Raw genomic sequence first — 12,155 nt, 5'->3', positions numbered from 1 at the left:
TCCCTCCTAAAAAGTATGGGGGAATGTGTGTGCGTCTTATGGAGCGAATGGAGGCTGTGCAGCTATCCCAGAAGCCAGAACAGCAAGAGGGATTGCTGCTTTTACTGCACAGCGATCCCTCTTGCTGTTCTGGCTTCTGAGATTCAGAATTTTTTTTTTCTTGTTTTCCTCCTCCAGTCTTGTGGTCTGGTGCGTCTTACAGAGAGAAAAATACAGTATGTCCACCAAATACATCAGTGGTGCCAAGTGAAACCTCCCTTCCTATGCAAGCAGCAGCTTCAGGGAGGGGATTTTATTTGGATGTGTGAAGGAAAGGGTTTAACTCATCCTCTTTCCCTCCTTGGGTCGCATTGCTAATTGGTCCCATCAGATGGGATTCACCATTTGTTAATGCATGTTAATTAGTGCTGTTAATATAAAAACTAGTTTGACCTGTTGACAATTGAAGCTTGGCTTTGTACGATTTTGAAGTAACAACAGGACTTGTGATGATCAAACCTGTAGAGTTCTGACTTTCTATTTTTGTCAAGGTAAATGATAGGCATTATAACACTGTACCATAAGGGCTTCCTGATGGGTGACTTAAGATGATCCCAGATAATATTGGATTCTGAACACAGGTGTTGTAGCCCATTTGGAAAGTTCCAGGAAACATCTGCGGAAATAGAAAGGGTTGACTCAGAAATCGTACTGCTGGATGACTACAAATAACTATCAGATGAAAGTTTACCATGGCATGCCTAAAACCAGTTCATAAGCTGTCTTTCTGAATCATCATACCAAATGCTGAGGGAATTTTTTTTTACAGACTTCTGCTTCCTCACCTTTCAAATCAAGTAGCAAAAATGCCATTTGATCTGGTTACAAATATTCCTTGTGCATTCCGTGAATGTACTTGTGGGGGTGTAGTAGCAAAGTGGCAGGCTTTGCTTCCAATCTATGCAGGTTTATTTAAACATCTGGAAAGAGGTCCCTTGAAAACACCTAGGCTGTGGGTGTAACCTGCTGTCAAACTGCCCCCAGAGGCATGCTCACTGAACACACAAAGAGCATATGCAAAGAACTGGAAAGTAAAAATTGGTTTAGAGAAGATTTTTCCCCCCAGTGAGCCAGATTGGAAACGGAACTAAAGAACAAAATGTGGTCTCACATCTGAGCAAACATGCTTTGCATCTGGCTGCAAGCTGCCTTTATTTACTCTGCCATTGATAGGTAGGAACCAGAACCTTGATTGTAAGCTGCCCTGAGAACTTTGGTTACTGGGCAGTATAGAAGTGGAGTAAATAAAATACTTTAAAAACTATACACAGTGTTATAAATTTTTGTATAATGACACGTAAACTTGTGGTTCTTCAGATGAATACTTGAAATTGTAATATTCTTAAGTGAGCCCTTTGTGCATCTGTCCACACAGTTGTATAGCTTTCTGTCAACCACACACCACAACGCACTCCAGGAAAACAGAACAGTTGCTTTATTATACAGATGTTAAACAGGACTGCCCCTGAGGCTGGCTTACATAGAACTGAACTGGTAGAACACTGAAACACCCATACACCCACACCATAAATCCCATAAAAGCAACAGTGGTTGCAGGCAATTTCATTTTAACCTTTTAAACACCAAGACACGTACTTATGAAAACTGCAGATGACAAGTAGATTCCTCAAAGGGATTACCATACATCCTATGTGCGTGAGAATGGAGCATGTCCCTATTTTCTATCTGGACTTGTAGGGTTGCCATATTATGTAAAGCAAAAAAGGTGACACAAAAAAGACTTCTACTTTTAACTATGGATCACTATGACAACTCTACTCATGAAAAAGAGGACATGCCCTGGAAAAAGAGGACTTATGGCAACCGACTCTGGAGGAAAAAGGGCACCATATGTTTTTGCTCCGGTCTTGGAGGTTAGAAGCGTCATGGCTAGTTCAAGATATAGGGTCCTATCTAATGCTGCTGTTCTGCTAATACAGGAGAGTTTTGCTTGTGCAACAGTATTTCCACCCCTCCTATACCTTGCAGCCTGCCATTAAAATATAGTCCAGAGAGTTGGAGGATTCTCCAGAGCAGATTTTGCAGGGGCATGAGGGAGTCCCATCGTGTTTGAGGAACTTCATGTACACAGCATTAGATAAAACCCATAGATTCATAAATTTGGGAGCCATTTTTGGTCATCTGGTCCAATCTCTTGTATTGAGCACTACACTTAAATCAACTTTCACAGATGCTTTTCTAGTGTCTCTATGAAGCTCCATAATTGCTTTGTAAAAATTATTTAAGAAAGGACTTATAATTCAAAAACATACAAAAATAAATAAAGAATACAATTGAATAAAAATTAAAATTAAATATACATGTTATTTAACAAAAATATTATTTTAGCATATTTTGATATTATTTGAGTCTCTGACCTGAGGTTGTTTGTCCTGTTTAAGTTGGTTATTTGATAACTAAAGATTTTGAAAAGACAAAAAGAAATATAATATACAAAAACTAATCTGGGATCTTCTGCTTACAAAGCATGTGTTATACCAAGCTTTGCCCACTTTCTATTTTCTACCTATTTGAAATATTTCTAGTCTCCCATTTATGTAAAATGAAAACATAAATGTACATTCAATTTAAATAGTTATTTTGTTACTCTTGAACAAGTCTGAATTTTTCTTTAAATTACAGCCAAGAACAAAATGTTTGATCAGCATATTTTAATTTCAGGAAAATTAATGTTGTTACCACTTTCTTATGTTTTGCAAGATTATCTCCACTGGGAAGATGGTATGAAATTAAAGCATTCATCTTCCACAACTGACTAGTGGGCCAAATATGTTATTTAAGATGACCAAGACCAATCAGCGGAAATATATCTCTCTTATGTTGTGAAGTGGGAGGAGATAACAAATCTGAAATTACTTTCTCTCTGAAATATGTAATGGGACAAAATACTGCTGCCTGTTAAAAGCTACTGTGTAACTTATTGCAGCACATTAATAACTGGCTATTAAATATAATGATAACTGTATTGCAAGACCAGATTTGCTTGTTTTAAAGGTTCACGTTTCGTCTTTATGCTGATAGTGCAACTTGCTAAGTGAGTGTAGCAAGATCATTCCCCTGGGAAATGAGTCATTTTAGATTAACCAAGATGCACTCTGGTTTCCACAGGATTGTATTAAATGATACTTTACTTTCTATGTTCAGCTTCATAGATCTTTACTGATAATTTCATCTCATTTTAGACTGTTTTCCTTGCTGGTGCTGCAGTTTCAAAGACTATAAATTGTCTCTTTTTTTGTTAAAAAAATTTGGTTACATATGCAGTGACTGTATTGGTGCAATTATTGCCAATTGAAACAGAATGTGATATAAAATATTTTAAAGAAATAAATGTATTAAGCATCTGAATAGGTTTGGAATTTTAAAAAGTACCCTGTGCTTCCAGGTCCCTTGCTCTCTAGATCTTACTCTACAACACGGAAACACTTTAACTTCTCCTGCTCTAAGCTTGTTACAAGGTGATTTAAGGATTATTTACCTAAACTGAGTACCTGGTGGGTGTAGAAAAAGCATTAGGGGAGATTGTCCGTGTTGGATTCAGTCTGTTTAAAGCCGGTTTGTGCATCTATTGCTAGGCACTAAAGTTTGCTTTTGGCACACCATCACAAATGTTGTCTTTGAAATACCTGAGGTGAAGTTCCAAAGGCAGAATGATGCTTTTGCTAGGAAATGCACATTAACAGTAATCACTGGGCTGGGAACCAACAAGGGCAGGTTTTCCTTTAGCTATCACATTATCTGATGGTCATGCTGAGTAGGTTCCATGTCTATTTGAAAAATGAAGTGTAACCCTGTACTTTTGCAGAACATTTTGGGATGGAAAACAATATGTGCTTTTGCTCAGTGAAGTGAATGACAGTAGGTCATTCATGTGGTTGGCAATGGATGTGAATCTCCTAAACTCTACAGCTAGGAATCTCATAAGGATGTAGCCTCCATCACCCCCTCCCACAGTCACCTTTTCTTATAAACTAAAATGTTTAAGTTCCTCTGACGATTTTAAAATGAAATCTGATACAGTGGTACCTCGGGTTACATACGCTTCAGGTTACAGACTCCGCTAGCCCAGAAATAGTACCTCGGGTTAAGAACTTTGCTTCAGGATGAGAACAGAAATCGTGCGGTGGCAGTGCAGCGGCAGCAGGAGGCCCCATTAGCTAAAGTGGTGCTTCAGCTTAAGAACAGACCTTCAGAACGAATTAAGTTCTTAACCCGAGGTACTACTGTATACACTTTGAAGTAAATCTCTTTGAACAACATGGTCTCCTTCTGGTTAGTTGAAGGTTGCTGAACCTGTTACAAAACTATTTCTTTAAGATTACTGTCTGAAGTGGGTATCTGAAAAAAAATATTACCCAACTCAATTTTTTAACTTTCTGCCTTCATCTGCCATCTGTGCTAGATCTATTGATGCTCATCAGGATCCTCTCCCTGTCATCGTCTGTCACCCCTGTCATCTTGTGTCTATCTATTATCTGCTGTTTTCTTTCTCAGTGACAAATGCTTCCATCAGTTATTAAGCTCCAAAACTTCCACAGAAGTCTATTTGAGGGCTGCTGCACTTTCATGTCCTCGCCTCTCTCTGAGCCTGTTTTCCCTCTTTTCCCCCTTCCCCTTTTTTTCAGGAAACAGGAAATGAGTCCATCAAGCATTATCCCTGTATTTCTGAATATAAAAGCCAATCAAAAAGGACTCATTTTCCACAATGTCCTTCAACCTACAACATCTTGATTATGGCCTGCAAAAATTAACATATACTGAAAGAAAGTCCTGATTGCAAAAGATTCATGATCACCATTGTGTGCCCCTCATGACTCATTAAGGCAAAAAGCAGGGCTGTGTTAGTCACTGGTTTATGGATGGAAGAAAAGAACTGTTGTCATCCTTTACTTACAGCCCACCGCATGCATCATTTAAGAGATAGTTGAATCAGGACTCCTGATGACAAAGGAACATCCTGCAGCTAAATAAGCTTTTACTCTGCTTTTAGCCTTGACTTTCAGTTTAATAGCAGAGTGTTTGCCAAAATCCATTTCACTATCTTCCTTCATGTTCACATCAGTGCAGACAGTAAGGAAAGGAAAACATTTCTGTCTATTTCCCTGCACCAGAGCCAGGTAGTGATTCGAGGTGAGTTTTCTTTGCAGTAGCTCCTCATTGTTTCTCAAAAAGTGTTTCATTTCTTGATTTTAAAACTGTTTTATTACAGTAGGACGGCAAATGTTTTAAATAAACATTTCTGGATCCACAGGGGAAATATATATATATATATATCAAGTCACGCAGCATGACTTAATATATAAAAGCCTGGCCCTTTTGTTGTACCAGGCATACTACCTGATTTTTGGCACAGCAGGATCTGATTCAAGTGTGGGAAGCCGCTCTGGGCTGATATCATCCATGGTCTTTGCACCCACAATGTCAACAAGGTTCCCAATTAGTATCAATTTGTGAGGATGGCTTCAGTCATGCAGAGAGATAATTCGTTAACTTCACGCAGAACCTGGCCTTTGAGCTTTCTGCTTACGTCTTATGATAGCATCTCATTTTAGAAGCACTTCGTTCTCAGCTGCAAGGAAAAGAACTTTGCCTGGCACAGGGGATGCCATGTGCTTGCCAATCACACCCATTAAAGTGTGTCAATTGATTCATTTATTGAAATGTTTCTATTTATTAATTTAAAGCATTTATTTATTTAAATCTTTATTCCTATTTAGGATTCCAGGGTGGTGTGCAACAATTTGTATGTCAATATCATACAAATAACATTTAAACAGATGAAATCAAAGAACCAGCTAAATTTTACAAGAAGGTAGAATGTGTCTGAGTAAAAAAGATATTCCATGGAGTTGGGAAAGCTGAAAAGCAGGCACCATACAAATACCTTTAAAGAGGGCATTGTGAAATTGGGATGCTCAGTGTTTCAGTACTAGGCCCTCAAGTCAGCCAACAGACATCTTAATAATCGTAACTTCTGAATAAAACCACTTTAAAACAATGAAATATAAAAACTAGCACCAGGTCTGGCTCCAGATTTTCAACAAGCTACATTTGCTGAAGCACTCACTTCTAGTTGTACCCCTGGAAGTGGTGTTCCTGCAACTAAAGATGTAAGAATGTGAGAAAAACTTGCTGGATCAAGCCAGTGGTCCACCTAGTTCAGGACCCTGTTCTCACAGTGGCCAGCCTAGGCAAAACCTGCAAACAGGACCCCAGCACAAGGGCATGCTCCCCTCCTGTGACTTCCAGCAACCGTTATTCAGAAGCATTATTGCCTCCAATTGGGGAGGCAGAGCATACCCACCATGGCTAGTAGCCAATGATATCCTTATCTCCCTATGAATTTGTCCAACCCTCTTTTAAAGCCACCCAAGCTGGTGGCAGTCAGCTTCTTTCTCATGCTCACAGGCTGACCTGGCAGTGGTGGTGATAGAATGGGCCAGCTATTAGAGAGAAAGCACACCCACCAGTCTCTTCCTTGCAGTTCCTCATGCACTTGTTCTCCAATGGCTCCGTAATGGGCCAGGAACTGGGTGACTGTTCAGATCCCAGTCCATTACAATGTACCCTCCCATTAAGTGGGAGGGTAAGGGTAAGGTTGGCAAATGCCCAGTCTCCATTTGACTAATGAGTACAACCTCTCCATCTTACCAGGCGGAACTCTGCCACAAGGGGGCCTAAATAGTGGCAGACACTGCGGGTGTCCAGGCAAGGGGCCAACACTGTTGGGCCCTGCAGAAGTGCATGGGCACCAGCAAATAGCCCAGTATGGTGCTAACACCAGGCCTGACTAAGGGTTCACCCACATTTCTGCTTCTCCCATGACTAGAAGGCATGGGTCCAAGCTGTTTTCCACTTGTCCCGTGATTTCTAGGCATGGGTCCAAGTGGTTTTGCCTTTGTCCCACTGCTTTGTCATGGAAAACCCGCTCTTCGGTGCTAAATTGGAGCAAATGTAAATTCAGAGAAAACCCAATTGACATTTGCTTCAATTCAGTGGTAAAATAGCGGTTGTTTACAACATGGTGGGAAAAGCAGAACTGCAGATGAGCCCTTTCACCACAAAGCAGCAGCATTAGAAATCAGTGAACTAATAAGAAAGCAAACCAGAACCATTTCATACTACAGTGGTGCCTCGCAAAACGAAAATAATTCGTTCCGCGAGTCTTTTCGTCTTGCGATGTTTTTCGTCTTGCGAAGCACGGTCCGTCGCAACTGCACCTCTTCAAGCGGCTTTAAGAAAAAAGCGCAAGATGTTTTCGTCTTGCGAAGCAAGCCCATAGGGAAATTTGTCTAGCGAAGCAACGCAAAACCGAAAAACCCTTTTGTCTAGCGAGTTTTTCGTCTTGCGAGGCATTCGTCTTGCGGGGCACCACTGTATTTTTTAAGGAGTTCTTCAGAGTAGATACCAGCTCTGAAAACAGCTACACACTTCAGTAGATCTATTATGAAATTATCCATTAACTATAAATGTATTATGAAAATATCCATTACCAAAGGTTAAGAGCATGTTCTGCCCTTATTACCTTAATTCCAGATTCAGATGTTACAATCATCCACATATTTCTGCATTTAATGGTTCAGAAGTCTGCATATGTAGTTTCATAACATGGGAAAAGTAAATTCGTGGAAACTTCCTTATCAGTGAGCTGACTATGGACATTTCCAATACAGTATTTTGTGAGTCCCCTTCTCCCCGTTACACACAAGTAGACCACCTTGACTTGTTCAATGTGCAAATAAGTAGCCAATTATGAAGTAAATGAACCTGCTCTAACTCTTCTTCTGCTGTTTGTAGTTCTATATTTCTGGCTGAACTAACAATATAAACTCAGATTTTTTTTAAAAAAAGTCTCTTATGATGGAATGATACATCTTTTAGGTTCTTCTCTCTCCTTTCCAATTCGCATAGTAATGATCTGAACCACTTAATACAGTTGGCTACAATCCAGTCCATAGCTATGTGAACTGAATAGTCTAATTCTGAATACACTGGCCAAGATCCAAAAAGAGAGAATTGTATGGGATGGAAAGACCTGTGCATGCAATCCAAGCTTGGCTGGCAGTTTTTGCTCCTGCTGCTAATGAAAGGAGTTGCTGTTTAGGTTAAAAGGCATATTATATTTTTCCACAGGGAGCAAGTGGAGAGCTTGGGCTCTGCGTGCGCTTCTCTCCTGCATGCAGATTCTTTTGGGAAGTGCATGAGAACTGCAATATACACTGTAGGGATTTTTCCATGGTTTTCTGGCCCACAGGTGACACCCTACCAAGAGCAAGTGGGTGGGAGTTGTTGTTCTCAAACGAAAAGAAAGTCACCACCACTGTATCTGCAAGACTATCAACAGATTTTGTTAGGAATAAACCAGATACGATTATAGTAAAGTAAAGGTAATTCTGACCATTAGGTCCAGTTGTGACCGACTCTGGGGTTGCGGCGCTCATCTCGCTTTATTGGCCAAGGGAGCCGGCGTACAGCTTCCGGGTCATGTGGCCAGCATGACTAAGCCGCTTCTGGCGAACCAGAGCAGCACATGGAAATTCCGTTTACCTTCCCGCCGGAGCGGTACCTATTTATCTACTTGCACTTTGACGTGCTTTCGAACTGCTAGGTTGGCAGGAGCAACGGGAGCTCACCCCGTCGCGGGGATTTGAACTGCTGACTTTCTGATCGGCAAGTCCTAGGCTCTGTGGTTTAACCCACAGCGCCACCCCAGTCCCTATGATTATTGTAGTTCCATGTAAATTCAGAATTCCTCACTCACAAGAAAGACAGCATGTGTATGCAGGAACACTTAGAGGCAGGACAAGAGGTACAGATGTACCACATCCACAACCAGAAGAGATCTCAGACTCTGAGATTTCTTTCTTTTCTTTTTTTTAAAGTCTAGTTCTTCTAGAAAGAAAGTTACAAGGCAAAATGCATAGGTACTCTGCTAAATGACTTGTATGTGATTTTAATAGCACAAGAAGCATACTGATAAGGAATGATGAACTCATCCCATGCCCAAGTGGTTTTTGCCCAGCTAAGTTCACCTAGCTTTGGAGTTTGGCTGGGAAGAAAAGCAGCTGGATAAAGGCAATATGAGGAGGAAGAGGGGTAAGGATTTAGTACTCTTTGTACATGCAGTCCCTTTTCTGTTAAAACAGGCTTCCTCAACCTCGCCCCCCCCGATGTTTTGAGACTACAATTCCCAGCATCCCTGACCACTGGCCCTGCTAGCTAGGGTTTATGGGAGTTGTAGGCCAAAAACATCTGGAGGGCCAAGGTTTAGGAAGCCTGTGTTAAAATGAAACATTTGTAAGTTATTGGGTCAGTTCAGTGTTTAAATTCACAGGACTGTCACTGTCCCACTTAGTTTGGTTCATCTCATACTGACATCTTGCACAAATAAACTTCAGGTGAGCTGCTTAGACCTTTCTGTTTCACTGAGCTTTTACTGTGGGTTATAGTTTTGTCTCCCTGTTTTTATGCTGAATTATTTTATCATACTCTTGATTTATTTTAAATGTGTTTATCAACTTTTTGAGTTGATTTTATGAAGAAAAGTGGTATATAAATGTTTAAATCTATGATTAAGTAAAATCTCCTGAAATTAGTTTTTAAGGACACTACAAATTATTCTTAATCTGCCAGTTTTGAGACTTCCTGTTTTTCTCTACTTTGATTATGTAGTTCTCTTGCCTTTTAAACTTTTACAGACAGAGCTCATGGTATTAGGTATTCTTCTCAAATTGACTTCACATACGGACCTTGACACAAAAGCAAACAGACTTTCAGCTGAGTCACCACCAGATTTTACATGCATAAGCACACATGAACCATTCATTTCCAGCTAATGTGAAATGGCACACACATCAAACTACGTTATTTATACCTTCATGATTAATGTTTACTTACCCCTCAGTAAATCATTTTTGTTGTGTTCCTGTTAACACCTTTTCAATTTAGATTTGTAAATGTTTGCACTTGTCTGAAAAATGCTTTTATTGCACAAAAATCTCCAAGGATATGTTTTTAATCTAAATTCAGATTTAGAATTGTTAAACATTAAACACTTTCAATGAAAGAGACAAGACTTTTCTTCAGCTTGTTGCAGAGAAAGGACAGTTGATTTTTTTTCTAGATGCTTTGTCCCACAATCCTTCCTTGGAAGGCTTATAAAAGGGGTTGTCAACCCAGAATGTACAAGTGCCATGGCACTTCAAGCTTTGAGGTGTTAGCTGACAAGTTCATACAGTACTTAGAACTAATAAAAAGAATGGCACTCCTTCAGTTGTGTCCATTCTGCCATTTCAGGTCTAGGGAGCTAGAAGCAGGGCAGGATAATGAAAGTGAAAGCCATTTACTGGTGAATCTGACTAAATATATTTAAGAGTTTATTACTGAGCTTTCTCTGTAGTGGTGATGGCAGTGAAGAAGCAATACTGCTCTGCAAGCTTTGTACCCTCAGGGTCTTGGATCTACTTCAGCTTGTCTATAGGATGATGATAAGGAACTCTCAGAGGCCACTCTGCTAAGAACTTTGAGGATAAAGGTCAATGGTATGTGCCTCAACTTGGACTCCACTAATTCAGCACTTCTGTCTACAGATATGTCTAGACCATCATGTAGATGTGGATTGAGAGAAGAATGTCAGTTATTTTGGCCTGAGGATGTGTACAAGGTGCTTAGAGGAATGCAGCTCATTGATCCAGTTTTGTTACTAGACAACCAAGTAGTCTTATTGGCAGAGAATGCTACCAGTTAAGTTTGACAGCTGAAGGATAGACATCTTGGCTAAGCAGTTGCCTATGTTTTGGTAACCTTCAGGCAAGACTACTTCAATGTACTGCACTGGGATTGTCCAGAACCTGCAAGGGAACTAACTGGAACCTGGCATTGGAAGAACTTCTTGCCAGAGCTTAAAGTGTTCCACTGACTTGTTTGCATCAAAACACAATTTAAAGTGCTGGTGATTACTACAAAACCTTCTACCACATCAACCTCCCATACACTGGTTTGGCCTGTTGCAGAGTCTCATCTACAAGGGCTGTTGTCCTGGCACTGACTATTTCTGCATTTGGATCAGACTCAAGGACAACAGTGACAGCTGGCCACACCCAGCCCAGACAGGTGCACAAAACTGTGGCTTTCAGTCTCTTCTATCATTGCACTCTCCCCATCTTTCACAGAGAGTTATTTACACACTTTATTTGGTGCTTATTGTATTGCAAAATGAAAGAAGAAATATAAGCCGTACTTTGTGGCTATTTAGTGCACAACACTCTGGAATCCAAATCCCACAGGAGCCTAATTAGTGCATTTTACCTGACAATACAGTGGTGCCTCGCAAGACGAAAAAAATTCGTTCCGCGAGTCTTTTCGTCTTGCGATGTTTTTTGTCTTGCGAAGCACGGTCCGTCGCAACTGCGCCTCTTCAAGCGGCTTTAAGAAAAAAGCGCAAGACATTTTTGTCTTGCGAAGCAAGCCCATAGGGAAATTCGTCTAGCGAAGCAACGAAAAACCGAAAAACCCTTTCGTCTAGCGAGTTTTTCGTCTTGCGAGGCATTCGTCTTGCGGGGCACCACTGTAATGACTGTCTGGGTCTGCATAGCAAGCCCCAGAATAGTACTATCCCTTCCAAGTGGTATATGAGGCATATGAGACCTTTTGCCTTGCGGGGAAACCTTGTAAGTTGAAGTCACTGATAACATTCTTTTTAATTCTGATCAATTTTCAAATTCTTGATAAGCAACTTACGTCTTTAGCAACCAGGGCTTGAATTACAGGGGACCTTCTTATCTTTTTGTGATAAGCTGCCACAACTATAGAAGCCTACAGGGGCTTACAATTTGACTAAGATGGGGGGGGGAGCATGGTTGCAACTGTGCATTTCATTAAGGGTCTCTATCTTTATCCTAGTAATTTGAGCACTTTCCTTCAGAAGACAACTTATGAGCCACTGTAATTTTGTCAGAGCTATGAAAGCTGGCATGTGCAGCTTCAATCACCAATAAGGATTTTGAGAAGCATATTCTTGCCAGCCTTTCCAGGGACAGGAGAACACTGCAGTAGTTGTGCTGGCATAAGACCTGGTTGTATGCAGCATCCCAGCT

This window comes from Podarcis vaucheri, assembly GCF_965113315.1.
Source record: "Podarcis vaucheri genome assembly, chromosome: 4".
Taxonomy (NCBI): domain Eukaryota; kingdom Metazoa; phylum Chordata; class Lepidosauria; order Squamata; family Lacertidae; genus Podarcis; species Podarcis vaucheri.
This window is presented reverse-complemented; position numbering follows the sequence as displayed.